The sequence below is a fragment of the Saccopteryx bilineata genome, chromosome 1, assembly GCF_036850765.1.
Source record: "Saccopteryx bilineata isolate mSacBil1 chromosome 1, mSacBil1_pri_phased_curated, whole genome shotgun sequence".
Taxonomy (NCBI): domain Eukaryota; kingdom Metazoa; phylum Chordata; class Mammalia; order Chiroptera; family Emballonuridae; genus Saccopteryx; species Saccopteryx bilineata.
In genome coordinates this window covers 140,906,521-140,928,224 of record NC_089490.1, presented here as the reverse complement: position 1 = coordinate 140,928,224, position 21,704 = coordinate 140,906,521, and positions in this window count along the sequence as shown.

The window sequence follows — 21,704 nt, the reverse complement described above, 5'->3', positions numbered from 1 at the left end:
ACCACAGGTCAGGCAAATCGTTCTCTTTTGTACAATTATTTTCTAAAAATAAAAGTGTGGAAGAAGAGACTAGGGTTATTGGTTTATTTTCCCCCAGCCACTGAGGAAGCTGGGGTGGCCTTGACCACCATCCTGGGTCCAGATCTCAGATTGAATTCCAGGCTAAGGAGGGATGAGGGGCTCAATGTACAAGGAAACATAGGGAAGCTGAGCTCAGGTTGGAGCCAAACCCTCCCACCCCAGCCCTTTCCCCTAGTGCAGTCACAGTACTGGGAGCATGAATGCTGGAGAAGAGGCCAAGGTCTCCTCTGTCCTCAGTAAATGGAGAGGAGGGGGCTGGGTTGTAGGAGGATCCTGACTATCTGAGCCTGGGCTTCATTTTTTTTTTTTAATTTTACTTTTATTAATTTTTAGAGAGGAGAGAGAGTGAGAGAGTGAGAGAAGGGGGAGGGAGGAGCAGGAAGCATCAACTCCCATATGTGCCTTGACCAAGCAAGCCCAGGGTTTTGAACTGGCGACCTCAGTATTCCAGGTCGACGCTTTATCCACTGCGCCACCACAGGTCAGGCTTCATTTTTTTAAAATTGAGGTACAATGTAAAATGACCATAAAATGAATAGTTTAAAAAAAAATAAATTCTGTAATGTTCAGCACATTCACAATGTTGTACAACCATCACTTCGGTCTAGTTCCAGAACATTTCACCATCCCAAAAGGAGACTCCATCTCCATTAGCACTTACTCCTCATCCCCTATCTTTCATCCCCTGGCAACCACTAATCTGCTTTCTGTCTCTGTGGATTTGCCTGTTCTGGACATTTCCTATAAATGGGGTCACATACTGTGTGGCCTTTTGTGAACGGCTTCTCTCACGCAGCATCATGTTTTCCAGGTTCACCCACATTGTAGTGTGTCAATGTTTTACTCCTTTTTAAGGCTGAGTAATATTCTGCTGCTGTAAATAGACCCCCTTTTTTTTTCTAAGTGAGAAGCAGGGAGGCAGAGAGACTCCTGCATGCACCTGGACCAGGATCCACCTGGCAAGCCCCTTACCAGGCAATACTCTGCCCATCTGGGGCTGCTGCTCTGTTACTCTGCAACTGAGAAGTTTTAGGCCTGAGACGAGGCCATGGAGCCATCCTCAGCACCTGAGGCCAACTTGCAATCGAGCTGTGGAAGGGGAAGAAAGAGAGGGGGGGGAGGGGTAGAGAAGCAGGTGATTACTTTTTCTGTGTGCTCTGACTGGGAATTGAACCCAGGACATCCACATGCCAGGCTGACGCTCTACCACTGAGCCAACTGGCCAGGGCCGAGTAGACCGCATTTTGTTCATCCATCAGTTGATGGACATTTGAATTGTTGGGTAATTGAGTCATTTCCACGTTTTAGCACTATGACATGGGGCTTGTGTGGACCAATGTGTAAAGGATTTGTTTGACACTCATTGGATATTGAAGACAGCCCAAGTGGTGGGAGGTTGTCATTCTCTTAGAATTGCAGATGGAAAAAATGAATCCAACAGAGTGAGATGACTTGTACTGGGTCCCACAGTAAGGACTAATAGAGCTACCACTCAAAATGACCCCTGGAACTTTAGAGGCCACATGACACCCCACTTGCTGCTCCCATCATGCCAGCTGCTCAGACTCTGCCTCAGACTCTGAGGCAAGGTACAATTAAAACCCTGTTCTGAATGCTATACTGTACCCACCAGCTGGCCCAAGGCTGTGAAAATTCCCTGGCAGCTGAGGATGGTCATTGGTGGGGTGGAGGGGCAGGGATGAGACTTGGGTGGGTGGGAGGAGGGAACCTAGGGGCTGAACACTGGGACATCCAGGCTGAGCTTTTGCTCTAAGTGACCATGGGTACGGCATGTGCTTCTAAGTCTCAGTTTCCCTATCTCAGACTCTGGGACACCCCAGAGCTGTTTCCATCACCCCCTTCCCTGGTCTGAGTTTGGTCTCTGATTTGCAGCTGCTTCTGGTCATGGGCTCTAGCCAGTGCTCCCTGTCCAGCGGCATCTGCTCTGGGCAGCTGACCTGGCATCCAGCTTTGAGTGCCCCAGACTCTGTGGTCTCCAAGGCTGGGGTGAGGGGAGGTCTTTCTACAGCACAGTCACCCAGACCCCAAATCGGCTGCTTCAGGAGAGGATGTATGCAAGACAGAACATCCCAGTTTCCAAAACTGAGACGAGTCCAAGGTATTTATTGCAGCAGCAGGAGTGGGTACAGTTCTACAAAAAGTTCTCCTCAGCAGGCTTGGGAGGATGAGCCACCCCAGGTCCCCAGGACTCCTGTGTCTGCAGCCATGGGGAACTAGATCCCTAAAGGAGATGGATTTTCTGGTTCAGATAAATGACAACCGGGATGCAGCTGGCTTAGGTAGTCCAGAATCCAGGGAACTCACTGAACACAGAGGCCCATAAGGTAGAGATGAGAGTAGCCAAACACTCTTCTAAAATAAAATCTGACCCTTCTCCAGGTTCCTAAGATCTCCCACCTACCTCTCCTTCCAGCTCCTTTTCCATCCCTGGCTGCTAAGCTGGTTCCCACCGCAGAGTCTTTGCACGGGTGATTTCCTCAACTGAAGGCTTTTCTCTATGGCTGGCTCCTCTTTGTCCTCAACCTCATCTTTTCAAGTACATCCCAACTTCCTGGCTGAAGTCATCACCACCCCTGTCAGTCCCTGCCTCATCCCCCTGTCCTGTTGTCTTCATAGCCCTCATCATTTTCTGAAATTCTTTAGATATTTGCTTGTTTGAGCCTTTGAGGGCAGGGCTAAGTTAGAACTGTGTCCTTGGCCCCAGCACATAGCAGGTGTGAAGGCATTGCTGATGACTGAGCGACTGGAGGGGTTTTCCTCCTTACTCGGGTGTAAACAAAGTTTCTGGTGGGGGTGGGAGTGCCACTGCCTTGCAGTTGTTCCCAGGACCCCCAGGCCAGACCTGGAACCCATTCAGAGGGTCTGTCTTTGTCACTGCTTTGGCAGTTGCTCTCACTCACTATCTCTGTCTCTGACTCTTTTTAAATTATTTTTATTTATTTATTCATTTTAGAGAAGAGAAAGAGAGAGAGAGAGAGAGAGAAGGGGGGAGGAGCAGGAAGCATCAACTCCTATATGTGCCTTGACCAGGCAAGCCCAGGGTTTCGAACTGGCGACCTCTGAGTTCCAGGTCGACGCTTTATCCACTGCGCCAGCACAGGTCAGGCTGTCTCTGACTCTTGCTCTCTGTCTCTCCTAATCATCATCTCTGTCTTAGTCTGACTCACTATCTGCCTCTGTCATTATTTCTATGTCTCCCTATCTCTGTCTCACCATCTCTGCAATCTCTGCCTCTCTCACTACCTCTCCGTCTCTAGCTCTCCATCTCTCTGTCTCTGTCACTCTTTGACCCTTTTACCATCTCTGCTGCCTGTCCTGGCTGGGCCAGGCCCAGGGTATGGGGTGACAGGCAGGCAGGGCTTCCACTGCTTGTTTTCCACCCTTGCTGGCAGGGAGCCCAGCCAGGCTGCTGTTCAGGAATCCTCCTGCCACCCTGCTCCATCCACCAGACACAGGCTGCCTCTGACCTCTCTTCCCAGCACATTCTGTCCTGAACAGGGTGTGCTGAGGACGGACAGGAAGGGAGACAACTTCCTCTTGGGGTCCAGTAACAGGACAGCCTGTCCTAGTGGCCCTGCTCTCCACCAGGGCTGTCCCCTGATGCCTCCCCTCCCTGCTCTGAGCTTAGATCTTCCTGAATGGGGCTCCTCTGCCAGCTCATCCCCACCTCAGGGCCTTTGCACCTGCTGTGCCTTACCCCTGGAGTTCTCTCTCCCCAGATCTGTCCAGGGCATTCTCTCCTACAGGCTTTAGATCACACATCACCTCCTCAGGACATCCTTCTTGTCTCTAGGTACCCCTGGGGTCCCCATCCCTGCATTTTGCTTTCTGATCTTTCCCTTTCCCCAGAGTTAATATATTTACTTGTTTGTTGTGGTTTCTATTACCCCAGGGCTCCACTGTGTCCCCAGCTCCAGGCACACAGGGTAGGTGCCCGGTGAATAGTTCAGAATTGATGTCACTTCCTCCAAAAGCTCAGTTTTGGCTGAGGCTGCCCAGGCTTATGCAGCTCCTCATCTCCCTCAGCCTGCCTGACCCTGCACCCCTGCTGTTCCCTGTAGCCTCCTGCTATTCCCTGAACCTGACAGTCTCCCAGCCCTCCTGCCTTTGGCCAGGGAATTTCCTCCACCAAATGCACCTTTTACAGCAAGGGGCTGGGTCTCTCTGTCTCTTAGGTCCACAGGGCTCCACACACAGGACAGCCCTAATGCACACACACATGCAGAAATACACACGTGCGCATACATGTGTAGAGACACAGAAACGGGCCGGTTAACTGGGGCACATGTACCTCAAGTATGCTAACATCTGTCCGAGTAGGTACAACACAATGCCCATGCTCACCTCAGCGCTCGGAGCCCACAGCCCTAGGTAAGGGTTTGCAGGGTGTTCGTGTGCAGAGTCCTCCTCTCCAGTGAAAGTGGGTGTGGCCTCTCTGTTATGGGTGAGGACAGGATGTGAGAATACACCTAAGCCAGTGTGTGCACAGACTTGCACACTTGTCTTCTGCCCTTTCTTCCCCTGCCCTGGAGTCTTCTCTAACTTATTTCTGATGTTCAGGGAAGGCTAGGAGAGTTCCCAGAAAGTATCAGGCTGGGCAAGGGGCCCAGGAGGAACTGGTGAGTGACTCAGCAGGTGGCCATCAGTGCCTGCAAGACTGGGCCACTGTCTGGGAGTCCACAAAGAACAACGGTGAAGTACAGGGCTACAGAGTCAACAGCGGGCGAGGGAGGGGTGAACACTTCTATGCTCCAGCACCTCAGCCCTGCTGAACCTGGTAGGAAAACGAAGACACAAAGAACAAGTGACTTGCCCAAGGCCCCGAGCCAGGATGGGGTAGGCAGGGACCTCCAGGTCTGGGGGCATCTACTCTCCCTGCCTGCCTTTAGTGAGCAAAAGGAGCCAAGTCCATCTGTCAGCTTCAGATGTGGACATGAGATCAAATCTGGTCTCTCAGAGCCTTTTGTCACCACAGATACAGGAATTGGTTCAGGGATAGGCATGTAACTCTGGCTGCACCAATCATCCCGAGGGTTTGGGGGCTCCCTAGAGGGGATAATAGGCCTGGAAGTGATGGAAGCCATCTTGCCACCATGACAAGGACAGCAAAATGAGTCCCAAGGACACTGTGGAATCCATAGACACCTCCAGCCCTGTAGAGTCAGGATGGAATCAGAGGACAGTATGAGGACTGGTGGGTCTTAGGATGGCTTCCAAGAGGAGAGGACATTCAAGTTGGGGCTTTGATGGATGAAGAAGAGTTCACCAGGGAGCTAGACATTCCAGATAGAAGGGATAGTTTGTGCAACACAGCAGCCAAAACAGAGCTAGTTGGGCTGGAATGGGGGGAGCACTGAGGTAGTGGCGGGGAGGAGCAGGCCTCCAGAACATACCATCAGCAGTTCCCAACCTCTGAAAACAGGAAGCCAGCTCTCAAGGGAACCCTCAGCAGCACTTCCTGAGCCTCCTCATGATGTGACAAGGGGCGGGGGATGATTTGCAGGTGGCCTGGAAGGAAAGTGCTAACAGAGCGCCTGTGTGTTTGTGTGTCGGCCTTACTGACAGAGCCACCTTGAGCTGTGTGCACACATATTATATGTACCTTGCATGTTGGTTTATACATCTCAGCCAATGTGGGAAGCAGACATGTGCTTGGTGCATGGCCAGTCTGGGTTTGGTGTTGGCATGTAGTTGTCTGTCAGTAGTGGGTAGTGCTGTGCGCTGGCCACTGCAAGCCTGTGCTGACATGGGCTGGTTTGAGCTGTGAATGCTGGCAGACCGGAGCCTGTGTGGCTACCCCCAGGTCTCTGAATTCCCAGGTCTACCCTGATTCAGGTGCCAATGATCACTCTAGATTCCATCTCTTCCCTGCTCCAAACCTATCATGGCTCCTCTTGATCCCCATGCCCCTGCATGGCCCCTGTGACTACCCATCCTCCTTTTCTTTCATCTTCCCATCTACCCATTGCTCCTTAGACTCCAGCCCACTTGCCTCCCTGCTGTCCCTTGAGGCTGCCAAATAGGTCCCTACCTCAGGACCTTTGTACCTGCTATGCCCACTGGCCAGCTTGCTCTTCCCTCCTCTTAGGTCTCAGAATAATGGCCCTACATGAGTCACTCACCTCCTGATTCTCAGCTGTCCCATGCCTTGCCCCAAGTCTGACCACAGTCCCTAGCTTTGACTACTTCATCTGCATCCTAAGATGGGTAGCCTCCTTCTGTAAGCCTCAGTATATTTTCCTGTAAACTGGGAACAATTTTGGTGTGGCCTCACTTGCCCAGAATCACCCAGAAAGTGGAAAAGCCTAGATTCAAGCCTGGGCTGCTCTGATCCCAGAGCCTGTGTCCTTTTCCCATCGAGTGGGAGAAACACTTGAGGGTCAGGGATAGTCTGGGGTCACTCAGCCGCAGAGGCCAGATGAGGCCAAACTGGGGCCTCCTGCATGTCACGTTCCTGGATGCCTTTCTCTTGTCAGCAAACTTCTACTCATCCTTCAAAACCTCACTTCCAATACCCCCTATCTCTGACCCAGTCTTGACCCCGTGGGTTGAGGGTATCTGTATCTGGTTGCCAAGACTGAGGCCTCTCAGGAGCCCAGCAATGCTCAACCAGAAACATGAGACCATGTTTCCCATATGCTGACTTTCTGGAGCTGGCCAAGGTGCCCCTGCCAGCTTTAATCCCCAGGAGGTGCCTTCTGCTGCTGTATCACCCTCAGGACCTGCCAAGCTCTGTGCCTTAGAAGAGCAGGCAACACATATCACTTGCCTCAGAGGCCCATGTGTTCTGGGAACTTCCCTGCTCTGGTCAGTGGCCTTTCTGGCCTTGACTCACATCAGCTTAATGCCAAGCTGGTTCAAGTGTGGAATGAACCAAAGATATTCTAAAGGCCCAAGCAGAGCAGTGGGAGTTTTTTGCTGGTGTCTCAGTGCCTTCAACCCAGAGCAGCCATAAGGGCTGTGAAACAAGGTTCGGATCCTTTGTACACCCTCCCCAAAAGCCATGAGGGCCCATGTGGCCCGGCCCCTACAATCTCCATCACAACAGGTTCAGTCCCACCTCAGGGCCTTTGCCCAGAGAGCCCTTCCCTTACTCCCTACAAGGTCCCACCTCTCCTCCTTCAGGTCCCCTCTTCAGAAGGCCTATCTGCCTCCTTAACCAAAGCTGCCCCATTTTCTCTCTTAGCTCTTCCCTTGTGCTTCTAGAATTCATAATTAGAACATATTGGGTCCTGGCTGGTTGGCTCCGCGGTAGAGCATCAGCCTGGTGTGTGGAAGTTCCGGGTTTGATTCCCAGTCAGGGCATACAGAAGAAGTGACTATCTGCTTCTCCACACCTCCCCACTTCCCTTCCTCTCCTGCAGCCATGGTTTGAATGAGCAAGTTGGCCCCGGAGCACTGAGGATGGCTCTATGGCCTCTCCTCAGGCACTAAAATAGCTCAGTTGCCAAGAACAGAGCAGCAGCCCTAAGTGGGCAGAACATCAACTCCAGACAAGGGTTACTGGGTAGATCCATGTCCCGGTGCATGTGGGAATCTGTCCCTCCATCTCCCTGCCTCTCACTTGATTAAAAAAAAAACCCGCCCTGGCCGGTTGGCTCAGTGGTAGATCGTCGGCCTCCCGGGTTCGATTCCCGGCCAGGGCACACAGGATAGGTGCCCATCTGCTTCTCTACCCCTCCCCCTCTCCTTCCTCTCTGTCTCTCTCTTCCCCTCCCTCAGCCAGGGCTCCATTGGAGCAAAGTTGGCCCGGGCGCTGAGGATGGCTCGGTGGCCTCTGCCTCAGGCGCTAGAATGGCTCTGATTGTGGCAGAGCGACGCCCCGGATGGGCAGAGCATCGCCCCCTGGTGGGCATGCCAGATGGATCCCGGTCGTGCGCATGCGGAAGTCTGTCTGACTGCCTCCCCGTTTCCAACTTCGGAAAAATACAAAAAACAAACAAACCATATTGATGGGTTCATAGCTGTCCTCTGCCTCCTCTGTAGGGGAAGCTCTGAGAGAGCAGTGCTGCAGATATGTGAGTGCAGTGAACGCACCAGGACAAAGAAGACAGTGGAACTCAGAGCACACCCCTCTGAGTGAGAGAGTCCCTGCCTCACCTCTGGCTCCCAACTCCTTGCTGTCTCCCACCTCTGGAGCCTGCTTGGTGTTTGGGGGTTATATGTGTACTGGCCTCTCCCATGAATCCTCCCAGTCACAATCTGAAGCAGCTTTGCTTCCAGGCTCCAGGCCTGGAAAGGTCCATATTTTCGCCACCTCAACCAACAGCATGAATGGGAAGGCCAAGGTCACAAGAAGTTTTGTCCCTGTATCCATGCTCTGCTCCCACTCTGGCTATAGCTCCCCATTACGCTTAGGAGAAAGTCCAGCTCGTCAGCTCAGAGTTCCTGGTCCTGCCCAAGAGAGGTGAGAGCCTTCCTTTCTCCTTTACGTAATGCTCAGTTACCCTTTGTATCTTGTCTTGGTTGGTTTCCCAGTATTGACTGTTCACACAGTCTCAAGACATTGACTGCTGTCAGAGACCAAATATTCCCTGCATCCTGCATGTCAGCATATTTGGTTGAATCTGACTCTTACAAAGTAAAAGGATATGCTGTTTACACGTTATATGAACACCATGAACCACTGAGCCCATTGACTGTACAGTATATGAACACTGTGGGCCATTGAACACTAACAGGATATAAATGCAATATAGGGACAGGGACTTTCCAAGAGCTTAGAACAAGAATCAACAAACTTTCTCTATAAATAGCCAGACAGTATTTGAAGTTTTGCCAGCCATACTATCTCTCATTGTAACCATTCAGCTCAGCTCACTTGAAAGCAGCCCCACACAGTGCACAAGTGAGTGGGCATCACTGGGTTCCAAAAGAACTTGATTTGTGGACACTGAATTTCATATAGTTTCATGTCACAATATATTGTCTATTAGTCTGTTTTCAGTCATTTAAAAGTGTGAAAGCCATTTCTAGGTCATGAGCAGAGCTATAGTTGGCCAGCCCCTGAGTAAGGTAACAAAGTATCAGGATTCATTGTTACAAAGAATCGAAACGCTGTTTAAAGACCTTCCAGTTAGCCAGCTGAGAAATATTAGGGCAGATTGATGACTAAGAGGGACTATTGACAAGTAACAGGTATCTGGACTGATGTTTATTTTTAGTATCAGAACAAAGCAAGCATTGACTGCTGAGGGGGGTTAGGACCTCAGTTGAAGTCCAACCCACCCCTGGCCCTGTACCTCATGGACCAGACTGGGTGCCGCAGCCCATTCTCCGAACGCTGTTTACCAGGTATCGGGTGACAGAGGCCAGTGGCAGGGTATCGAGTCACAGGGCAATCACACCTAGACTTGGGCACTGTGACAACTCTAGATACTAGCTGTTTACAGTGACATAAGACCAGTTGTTTACAGGGGACTGGCTGCCCCATTATCTGTTGCCAGAATCCAGATGGCCCATGGTATGAGTTCCCCTTAGCTGTTCCCAGAGAATCTGGTCCTGGAAGTCCTCTACGGTGGCTGCTGCCTCCAGTACCTGCGGTGGGAATGAGGAAGGGGCTCCTGACCCAGGAAAGGTGGGGCTTTTGCTCTCTTGGGACCCCCATACTCAATTTTGGGCTATTTGGAGGCAGAAATTGAGTACTAAAGGCCTTGGGTCCCATGGTCTGACTTCTGTCCTCCTCTTGCTCCTCCCTGGCTGTGCCACCTGGGACTCATCATTTATCCTCTCTGGGCTTCCACTTCCTGATCTGTAAAATGGGCATGATAATGAGTCAGGGTTCCCAGACAAAATACAGTTAACTTTGAATTTCAGATAAACAATGAAAAAATTATTTTATTATATCTCATGCAACATTTGGGTTATACTTATACTTAAAAAATGTATTGGTTGTTTACATGAAATTCAAAGTTAACTGGGGGCTTAGATGTTTATTTGTTAAGTCTGACCTCCCCTAGGATGAATCTGCCCCCCCCCCCATAAGAGGTTATGAAGATCCTGAGGGAACCCTTGGCTAGGCTCAGAGAAAGTACCAGATCCGTTGTAGCCTTGGGGTTTGTCATCCTTTCTTTCTCATGATGGGAAAACTGGGCCCAAATCAGGTCTAACGATTGGTTCATAAATGCATCTGATGATTGGCTCATAAATGTATCATCTGTCTCTGGGGAACAGGAACAGGACTGGTGTGACAAGAATGGCACCATTATTCAAGAACTTCACTTGATCATTAATTAGCAAGAGCCTCTGGACTACAGGGGTCCTACAGGAGGGCAGAGGAGCGGGTTTCTTTATTCATAGCATATCCCCAGGACCCAGAGCCCAGCCTGGTGCCCTACTCTGCTTAATAACAAGTTGTTGAATGAATGAAAGATGGGATTCAGTAATTATTGAATTTAATGATTGCCTGGCCTGTGGTGGCACAGTGGATAGAGCAGTGACCTGGAACACTGAGGTCACCGGTTCAAGACCCTGAGCTTGCCTAGTCAAGGCACATACTATAAGCAACCAATGAACAGCTAGAGTGAAGCAACTGCTTTATGGTACCCCCTCCTTTCTCAGTAAAATCAATAAATGAAATCTTAAAAAAAAAGAATGCAATGATTGATTCTACTGCTCTTTATTGAATACTTACTATATGCCAGGCAACTCTACCCCTGCCTGTCCATGGCACCCCATCAACAAGGGAGATGGATATTAATCCAGTCATTACTTTAAGTGCAAAATTGTAACTTGAACACACACTGCCAAATCTAGACACCCAGCGCTAAGACCACTGCATAGGGTCCAGGAGGACTTTCTGGAGGAGGGGACATCTGACAAAGACCTGGAAGAGGAGATTTGTAGACACAAATGGGGGACAGGAAGTGCCAGAGGGTACAGCATGTGCAAAGGTCCTGGAGTGGGAGAGAACACAATGATTTCAGGGACTATTTTTATGTCACTCCCAGTTTCCTTTGATAATTTGCAGACTCCAGCAGATAGCTAGAAGGCCAAATTTGGATGGCCAGGGTTGCCTGGCAAGTTGGACAGCATATGATGTCCTCAATTGCCTCTAGGGGGAAGGGCAAAAGCCCCAGGCAGGGACAAGATGAACTGCACCTGGCACCACCTCTATCCTGGAATTCCTCAAGTCACCTTCTTGCCCAGTGACTTGTTGCCTCCAGCCCTTGTTGCCATGGCCACCTCAGGGACATAGAGCAGAAGGTGTGGGATGTGGCTGCAGGCAGTGTCGGGAGGCAAAGAGAAGAGCTATGGGATGCCCAGCTGGAAACTCTCAGGACCAAGAACTAGAGCTGGGATGGCCACAGAACAGGCACATAATAAGCCATTAATGCCTATTAATGCCCAGCTGAGACTTGTTGGAAGAGATCTCATTTAATAGCTATAAAAGCCCCACCAGGCTAGTTCTTTTTTTTTTAAGAAATCTTATCCTTTTTATTTTATTTTTTTAGATTTTATTTATTCACTTTTAGGGAGAGAGGAAGGGGGATAGGAAAGAGATGGAGAGAACCGGGGGAGGAGCAGGAAGCATCAACTCCCATATGTGCCTTGACCAGGCAAGCCCAGGGTTTCGAACCAGCAATCTCAGCATCCCAGGTCGATGATTTATCCACTGCGCCACCACAGGTCAGGCCCCACCAGGCTAGTTCTTAAGAGTCTCAGGGAAACTGAGGCTTGGCGGGATGAAGCTGCTGGCTGAGAACTTGTGGTGACCCCAGGATGCAGTGGGGCATAGTTCAAGCTGCTATGACAAAAATGCCAAAGGCTGAGTGGCTTAAACACCAGGCATTTATTTCTTACAGTTCTGGAGGCTGGAAGTTGAAGATCAACGCTCTGATAGTTATCTGGCTGTCTTGCTGTGTTTTCACGTAGCAGAAGGGCAGGTATGCTCCCTAATTCCATCATGATCTCATCACTTCCCAGAGACCCCCACCTCCAAACACCATCAGGGTTTCAGGTTATGAAAATCTGGGAGACATAAACATTTAGTCTATAACAACACTCACCTTCCTTTCACTTTTAAGGTGAGAAGATGGAGGGCCAGCACCCAAGGCCAGAGTGGGGGCCACTGAAACTGCTGGTCCATTTGTCTCTAAACTCAGTAGCACTGAATGTAAAATCGTACTTTGGCCAACTGCAGAGGGGCATAGGCTGACCCTACCCCAGGCCCTTGGGGGATTGTGGCAGCAGGAGTCCCCAGATACCTTACCCACTGAATCTGTAGCTCCCTGTATCCAGTCAGCAAAGACAAACGTGCTCATCCAGTATTCATCACCGTATACTTTGATAGGGTCGGAGGTTGGCTGCACAGGGATCACAGTGGAACTTTCTGGACAATGGGAATGTTATATCTGGGCTGATATTTCCAGAACTGGACAAATGCATCCAAATAAACTCTGTTGTATATGAGTTATACCCTGATCAACCTTACCTTAAAAAGAGTTACAGGACAGGCCCTGGCCGGTTGGCTCAGCGGTAGAGCGTCGGCCTGGCGTGCCGGGGACCTGGGTTCGATTCCCGGCCAGGGCACATAGGAGAAGCGCCCATTTGCTTCTCCACCCCCACCCCTCCTTCCTCTCTGTCTCTCTCTTCCCCTCCTGCAGCCAAGGCTCCACTGGAGCAAAGATGGCCCGGGCGCTGGGGATGGCTCCTTGGCCTCTGCCCCAGGCGCTAGAGTGGCTCTGGTCTCGACAGAGCGACGCCCCAGAGGGGCAGAGCATCGCCCCCTGGTGGGCAGAGCGTTGCCCCTGGTGGGCGTGCCAGGTGGATCCCGGTCGGGCGCATGCGGGATTCTGTCTGACTGTCTCTCCCCGTTTCCAGCTTCAGAAAAATACAAAAAAAAAAAAAAAGAGTTACAGGACAGTGATTTTTAACCTTTTTCATCTCATAGCACACATAAACTAATTACTAAAATTCTGTGGCACACCAAAACATACACTTTTTGCCAATCTGACAAAAATAAAGTATAATTTTAACTTATTCACGCTGGATGGCTATTGTTGTATTGGCTGTTGTCTTTTTTTAATTTGACAATCTAAGGGAAAAGAGGTCAGTGCTCCTGATTAAATAATCAATCATTGCATGTTTTAAAAAATTTTTGTAGCACACCAGTTGAAAATCACAGTTCCAGTATATTTTATTTTGAGACTATGGGGAAAAGACAACACAAGAGCAAAATCTAAGTGCTTTATATATAGTCTTCTGTTTCAGAAAACTCCTGCTTTGATCATAACTCTGGAAGGATGAGAAGGGCCATCACACTCTAATACCCAGACTGCCTATTAATGTTTGCTTTCCTCACTTCAAAAGAAAACATATCTGTATTTTAAATTGTGTAAATATTACTATACTATATATGGAGCATTATATAAACAGAGAAAAAAGGTAGCCCTGGCCAGGTGGCTCAGTCAGTAGGAGCACCGTCCCAATAGGCCAAGGTTGCAGTTTTGATCCCCAGTTAGGGAACAATAAAAAAGAAAAAAGAAAGAAAACAAACAAAATTTAAAAGTGGAAGTTTTAGCCTGACCTGTAGTGGCACAGTGGATAAAGTGTCAACCTGGAATGCTATGGTCACCAGTTCAAAACCCTAGACTTGTCCAGTCAAGGCACATACACAAAGCAACTACTACGAGTTGATGCTTCCAGCCCCTACCCTCACTTTCTCTCTCTGTCTATATATATATAATCTTCTCTCTCCAAAAACAAAAAAAGTGAAGGTATTAAAGCTGTTCCAGCTGCGCATGCAGACATTGCCTCAGTTTCCCTCTCTGTACATGGTGGTGATAACGCCCTCCTATGGCCTGTGGTGGTGCAGAAGGTGTTATCGACCTGGGATAAGTACACCCTAAGGTTGATTTAGTATCTCTGATTCTCAGCTCTGTTTGTTTTATGCCAAGGTATGCTAAGGTGAGTCATTGTCCAAATGCTCAGGTTGTTTATTACTAAGTAGGAGAGTCTCTGCTGGCTGGGGCCACCCTTGTGAGGCAGTGGCATCACCCAGGCCATGCTCCAGTGTACAGCTGGCTCTCCTGGTTCTTTTTCTTTTTTTGTGACAGAGAAAGATTGAGAGACAGAGAGAGGGACAGATAACGATAGACAGGAAGGGAGAGAGATGAGAAGTATCAACTCTTTGTTGTGGCACTTTAGTTGTTCATTGATTGCTTTCTCATATGTGCCTTGACTAGGGGGCTACAGCAGAGCAAGTAACCTCTTGCTCAAGCCAACGACCTTGGGTTCAAGCTTTCAACCTTGGGCTCCAAGCCAGCAACCATTTTTGGGCTCAAGTCAGCAACAATGGGGTTATGTCTATGATCCCATGCTCAAGCCAGCAACCCCGCGCTCAAGCTGGTAAGCCTGTGCTCAAGCTGGATGAGCCCGTGCTCAAGCCAGTGACCTAGGGGTTTCAAACCTGGGTCCTCTGTGTTCCAGTCTGATGCTCTATCCACTGCGTCACCACCTCGTCAGGCTTTCCTGGCTCTTGATAAGGTCCAGGCCTGGAGTTCTTCTAGAACAATGTTGGGGTTGGTGAGGAACCCAGGTCAGTGTCTTTATTTATTTATTTATTTATTTATTTATTTATTTATTTATTTTTTACAGAGACAGAGAGCGAGTCAGAGAGAGGGATAGACAGGGACAGACAGACAGGAACAGAGAGAGACGAGAAGCATCAATCATTAGTTTTTCATTGCGCGTTGCGACTTCTTAGTTGTACATTGATTGCTTTCTCATTTGTGCCTTGACCGTGGGCCTTCAGCAGACCAAGTAACCCCTTGCTGGAGCCAGCGACCTTTGGGTTCAAGCTGGTAAGCTTTTCCTCAAACCAGATGAGCCCACACTCAAGCTGGCAACCTCGGGGTCTCAAACCCGGATCCTCCACATCCCAGTCCGATGCTCTATCCACTGCACCACCGCCTGGTCAGGCCTGGTCAGTGTCTTAACACCCTGGAGTCCTTGATCTCCAACGTTGGACTCAGGGTGACCAATAGGGGAATTTGGGGACCTGGGAACACCACTTTGGGGACTCAGCAATATGGCTTCTGTGGTGGAGGGTGTGAACAGGATTAAACAAGATGCCCAGGCCTCATCTGAACGTCGAGTCCATCAACCATTCATTGTAGGTTCAACAGTGGCTCATCCCACTCAGACTGGAGGCCTGAGGGCAGGTGCAGAGGTCAGGAGAGAGATCAGACAAGGGGCCCAATCTACCTGTGAGAGAGACAGACGGTGAGAGACGGGGGAGACACAGAGAGACAGGGAGAGAAATAGGAGAAAGACAGAGATGGAAAGGGAAGAAGACAGAAATAGACACAGAAGGAGATAGACACAGAGATGGACAGTAGGGGAGACAGAGACAGGGGGAGGCAGAGAGAGATTCCTAGGCTATTAATTTCACCACCAAATCTGGCCCATGGACTCCTCCTTGCCCCCATTCAGATGAGGCCCCTTTTGCATACAGGTGGGGAAACTGAGGCCCAGAACAGCCAACCTGCAGTTCCTAAGGCTATGACACCAGTTGGACCTTGAGGAAGGGGTGGAACAGGTAGGACTCAGAAGGCTAGGGTGCTGGAGAATAAAAAGGACCCAAGGGGACTTCTTGGGAGATTTGAGTTTTGGAGTTGGCTGGTCCTGTGAGAACCATCTCAGTTGACCTTGGGATGAGCAGGAGCCCAATATGGTCGATAAGGGAGGCTGTTGTGGAAATGAGGTCAGTACCATCTGGGTCCTATGAATTTTGGGCATCCCATGGGTCACTGTGTGTTCTCAACAGCAGAGCACATTTGAAATTTTTCATGATGCCCAGAGTTTTAAAATGACCTCTGGCACCTGGGGCTGATCCCAGACCTGGATGGAGGAAAATTTCAGCTCTTCCTGGAGGCCAGCCTAAAGTAAGGGATGTCAAGAAAACTCTGAGAACATCTAGAGCCTAAGAAGAAGGCGCCAAGTGGCCTCGAGGGTGCAGCTGGGAATTCTGCTTCTGGCATCACCATGCCATCTTGGGAGCATGTTGAACACATCCCCACACCTGCTGGAACCCAGGTTGAAATGACCTCAGTAGGGACCACCCCTTCTCACTGCTGGAAGGGGCATTTGTAGTACACAGAATGACCCCCACCCCTGGACACGCTGGGGCAGTAAAAAGTGGTGGCCTGAGGTTTTAGGGCAGTTGGGGTCTCACTCCATTCTCTGAGATTGGGGGACTGGGATTGGTTTTATCATTGATGTCCTTGTGGAAATGGGCTGAAATCTAATGGTCAGATCTGGAGAAATCCTCATTTCACCAGAAAAAAATCATTGAAAAACAGCTTCCATCAGAAGCAGGAACAGGAAGACAGATAAGCCAGGAGATTAAAATGAACTTGATACACATCCCAAAACAGGCAGGGAAGATGCCAGCTGTGTGATAGTGGGTCCATCAAAAACTTCAGAAAAAAACCTCATATTTGGAATAAGGAGCACAATGAGAAAAAAATGACCTGGTGAAACAGAAGATCAGATGGAAGCTCTCCTGCATCAGGAAAGAGGAAGAACTGAGACAGACGGTACTCTCAGCCCTTCAGGGAGACAGACACAGCCGTATTCAGAGGTATTCAGGAAGCCACCGAGGTGGTGGATTTACCATGTTTATGGACAGGGAGCTGGAAGCTTAAAGACGCTGATTCTACTTATTTGATGTTTTTACACAATCCCAACCAAAGTCACAAGAAAGTTCCCCCACCCTGGAACTTGATAAGTTGATTCCAAAATTTACATGGAAGAACAGAAGGTTGCAAACAATCAGGATACATCTGCAGAGCAGGATGGTGTTATCTGTCCTACCAGATGCTAGGACCCATTAAAAGCCTGAAATTGAGTCAGAAGGATATTGGCACTGGGACAGACACACGGACCAATGGATTGGAATTAAATGCCTACAGACACTGGATGCAAATAAGGAATTTTGCTCCAAGATGGAGAGGGTCTGTCTCAGAAATGAGGATGGAAGACTATTATTCTATAAAAGGATCTGGGTAGTGAGAGCTTCTGTTGAAAACAATTAAATTGGGCCCTGGCTGGTTGCTCAATGGATAGAGTGTTTGCCCAGCGAATGGATGTCCTGGGTTTAATCCCTGGTCAGGACACAGGAGAAGAGAAGCAACCATCTGCTTCTCCATCCCTTTCTCTCCCTTTTCTCCTCCTAAAGCCAGTGACTTGATTGGTTCGAGCATGGCCCTGAGCATTGAGGATAACTCAGTTGGTCCTAGCGCATCAGCATCAGGCACTAAAAATAGCTTGCTACTTGAGTGTCAGCCCCAGACAGGGTTGCCAAGGCGCATGCAGGAGTCTGCCTCACTATCTCCCCTCTTCTCATTTCAAAATAAAAACAAGCCTGACCAGGCAGTGGTGCAGTGGATAGAGCATTGGCTTGGGATATTGAGGATCCAGGTTCAAAATCCTGAGGTCACTCACTTGGCTTGAGCACGGGCTCACCAGCTTGAGCACGGGCTCACCAGCTTGAGTGTAGAGTAGCCGGCTTGAGCATGGAATCATAGGCATGACCCCATGGTTGTTGGCTTGGGTCCAGGGTTCTCTGGCTTGAAGCTCAAGGTCACTGGCTTGAGCAAGGGGTCACTGGCTCAGCTGGAGCCCTCCAACGAAGGCACATACAAGAAAGTAATCAATGAACAACTAAGGTGCTGCAACTATGAGTTGCATCTTTCTCCCTTCCTGCCTAATTGTTTCTATCTCTCACTCTCTCTCCACCCCCTTGCAAAAATAAATAAATAAATAAGTAAATTGGATCTTATGTTACAACATTTACAAAACTTGATTTCAAGTGGGAGAGAGGTTATGTGCAAAAATATAATAAAATAAAGCTTGACTATTTTGGTAGAAAAGGTAGGCAATCTAGGGGTCAGAAAACAAGATCCTAAACAAGAGTCAACAGGCTTCAACTATATAAGAAAACATTGATTAATTTGCATATATTTAGGTTAGGGCTTTTTGTTAATCAAAAGGCTTCTTGACAAATGTTAAAAGGCAAGTTACAAAGTCAGGGAAGATACAAAACAAACTAAAAAAAACTAGGAGAAGATATTTTCAATATACTATACTGACAGAAAAATTGTATCAACACACATAAAGAGCTCGTCATGAAGAACTCAGAGGAGGAAATGCATTTAGCTAAAAAATGTTTGGCATTGATTGGAAATAAGGAAGATGCAAATCAAAACACCAGTTAGATGCCATTTGATTGGCAAAAGCTACAAAATGCAATAACACCAGTGTTTCTCAAGTCACAGATTCACAAGAATATCGCACACGGCTGGGGAAGGGTAGATGGTTCCTACACCTTTGAAAAGTGTCTGGACTTTCTGAGCACATCAGAGTCTACAACTCGCATCCCCTTCAAATGCCAAAAGAGAAATGCATACCTTCTTCCTCCTGGCCAGAGTGTCTGTGTGTAGGCCCTGCCCTCACTGGTCAGAAGGCAACGGACCATTATCTGGGATGGCAGGAAGTGCAGGAGTGTCCTGGGGGGCTGTCAAAACAAAGTATCATAGACTGGGTAGCTCAAAACAACAAAAATTTATTTATTTATATTTTATTATTATTAAGTGAGAGGAGGGGAAACAGAGAGACCAATTCCTGCATGCGCCCCCACCGGGATCTACTTGGCAACCCCAGCCTAGGACTGATGCTGAAATCAACTGAGCTATATTTAGCACCTGAGGCAGATGCCCTGGGGCCAACCAAGCTATCCTCAGTGCCCGGGCTGCCGCTGGAACCAAATGAGCCACTCGCTGCAAGAATCGAACCCGGGATGTCCATACACCGGGCTGAAACTCTATCCACTGAGCAAACCAGCCAGGGCCAATAAAAATTTATTCTCTCACAGCTCTGGAGGCAAGAAGTACAAGAATAAGGTGTGAATAGGTCTGCCCCTTCAAGGGCTCTGAAGGAGAGTCTATTCTAGGCCTCTCTCCTGGCTTCTGGGGAATTTTTAGCATTTCTTGGCTTGTAGCAATACTACTCCAATCTTTGCTTCTGTCAACACCTGGCCTTCTCCTCTTATCTTTTTTTCTTTCTCTCTTTCTTTCTTTCTTTCTTTCTTTCTGTAAGAAAGAGACGGAGAGAGAGAGAGAGAGACAGGAAGAAAGAGAGATGAGAAACATCAACTCGTAGTTGCCTCACTTTAGTTGTTCATTGATTGCTTCTCATATATGCCTTGACCTGGGGGCTCCCACTGAGCCAGTGATCCCTTGCTCAAGCCAGCAACCTTGAGCTTTAAGCCAGCAACCATTGAATTATTTTGATGATCCCACCTCAAGCTGGCGAGCCTGTGCTCAAGCTGACGAGCCCACATTCAAACCTAGGTCCTCAGCATCCCAGGTTGACAATCTATTGCACCACCATCTGGTCAGGTACCTTTCTCTTATCTTTTTTTTTTTTTAATTAATTTATTTTTTACAGAGACAGAGAGTGAGTCAGAGAGAGGGATAGACAGACAGGAATGGAGAGATGAGAAGCATCAATCATTAGTTTTTTATTGCATGTTGCGACACCTTAGTTGTTCATTGATTGCTTTCTCATATGTGCCTTGACCATGGGCCTTCAGCAGACTGAGTAACCCCTTGCTGGAGCCAGCGACCTTAAGTTCAAACTGGTGGGCTTTTGCTCAAACCAGATGAGCCAGCGCTCAAGCTGGCGACCTCGGGGTCTCGAACCTGGGTCCTCCGCATCCCAGTCTGATGCTCTATCCACTGCGCCACCGCCTGGTCAGGCCCTTTCTCTTATCTTAATGACACTTGTCATTGAATTTAGGCTCCTAAATCCAGGATGATATTATCTCAAGATCTTTACCTTAATGATGTCTGCAAATACCCTACTTCCAGATAAGGTCCCAGTCACAGGTTCCAGGTGGGCATGTCTTTTGAAGGACACCAGCACAGCTCACTGCAGGGGGACCCTTGATCCTAAAATTGCACTCTAATCTATGGAGCATCCAGCAGTCTGGGGTTCAAAGGTCACATTTCTGATGCTGTAATTCTTGTTCCCCTCTGTGTCCCAAGGACTTGGCATATAGGTGGAGCAGTGACATGGGTAAATCTGAGCTCCAGACAGCTGGGGTTTAAGTCCTAGCCCTTCAGATCAGCCACCTGACTTCTCTGTGCCTCTATTTCCTGGCCTGTACTGTGGAGCTGGTGATACCTGCCAAGGGAAGAAGGAATTGTGGTCCCCTCAAAGATATGTCTACCCAGAACCTTAGAACATGAACTTAAAGGCCACAGCAGACATAGTTGATTACAGATCTTAAGAAGAGGTCATCCTGGTTTATGATGATCCTAAATTCAGTGACAGGAATTCTTACAAGAGAGAGAAAAAGAGACAAAGAGAGACAGGAAGGAGCCCACTTGGAGACAGAGTCAGAGATGGGAATGATGTGGCCACAAGTGGAGGGTTGCCAGCAGCACCCAGAAACTGGGAGGGAAGCCTGGGACAGACTTTCCCTCAGCGCCTCCAGAAGGATCCAGCTCCACCCACACCTTGATTTCAGACTTCTGGTCCCCTGAGCTGGGAGAAAAAATGGTGGGGTTTTTTGTTTGTTTGTTTTTTTGTTTTGACAGAGAGAGTCAGAGAGAGGGATAGATAGGGACAGACAGGAAGGAAGAGAGATGAGAAGCATCAATTCTTTGTTGCGGCACCTTAGTTGTTCATCGATTGTTTTCTCATATGTGACCGTGGGACTACAACAGACGAACCCCTTGCTCAAGCCAGTGACCTTGGGCTCAAGCTAGTGAGCCTTGCTCAAACCAGATGAACCTGCGCTCAAGTTGGCGACCTCAGGGTCTCAAACCTGGGTCCTCTGCGTCCTAGTTTCACGCTCTATCCACTGCACCATTGCCCAGTCTGTTTTAAGCACCAGGATACAGTGGTTTGTTACACAACCCCAGGAAAACACATGCATTGCCTTTGTAGGACTATTGGGATGATTAAACGAGGGAAGGAATACTTGCTACACAGTAGGCACTTAATATATGCTCACTGTGAGAATAAAACGTGCTAATTCAGCAAAGCATGAAGTAAGTACCAGTTGTGGATTGTAGTGATCAAGGCTGAGTGGAGACAAGGGCTCAGAGCATCTCTTCCCAGACCCTGATTGCCCCTGGGTGGGGTGCCCTCCAAGCCTGGCTTGTCCTCTTACAATACCAACCATCCCCAGTAGTGGCCCAGCAAACCTCCCAGGGCTGCAGCAGGCAGTTGGAGCTGGACGCTATTTGCAAATTGAAACCGGAGCCTGTGGCATTGGCCACCCACTTGTGAAACTGGCGGTGCTATTTCCTCCCTGTGAGAAAGCTCCCCAGTGAGGCTGCTTGGGGGAGGGACTGGGTACACAGTATAAATGCTGTGGAACACATGGCCAGATGTGGCAGGGGTGGGGTGGAGGAGGGCCAACTCCATTCCCAGGGGACTGGAGAGGACAGACAACACCTGGCCTATAAGTAGAGCTGATAATACTTGATAAAAACTGGGTCTCAGTTTCCTCATCTGCAACCAGGCCACATGGGAGCGAGGGAAGAAATCACAGGCTCCTGGTTGTGTAAGTCATGTCACCTCTCTGA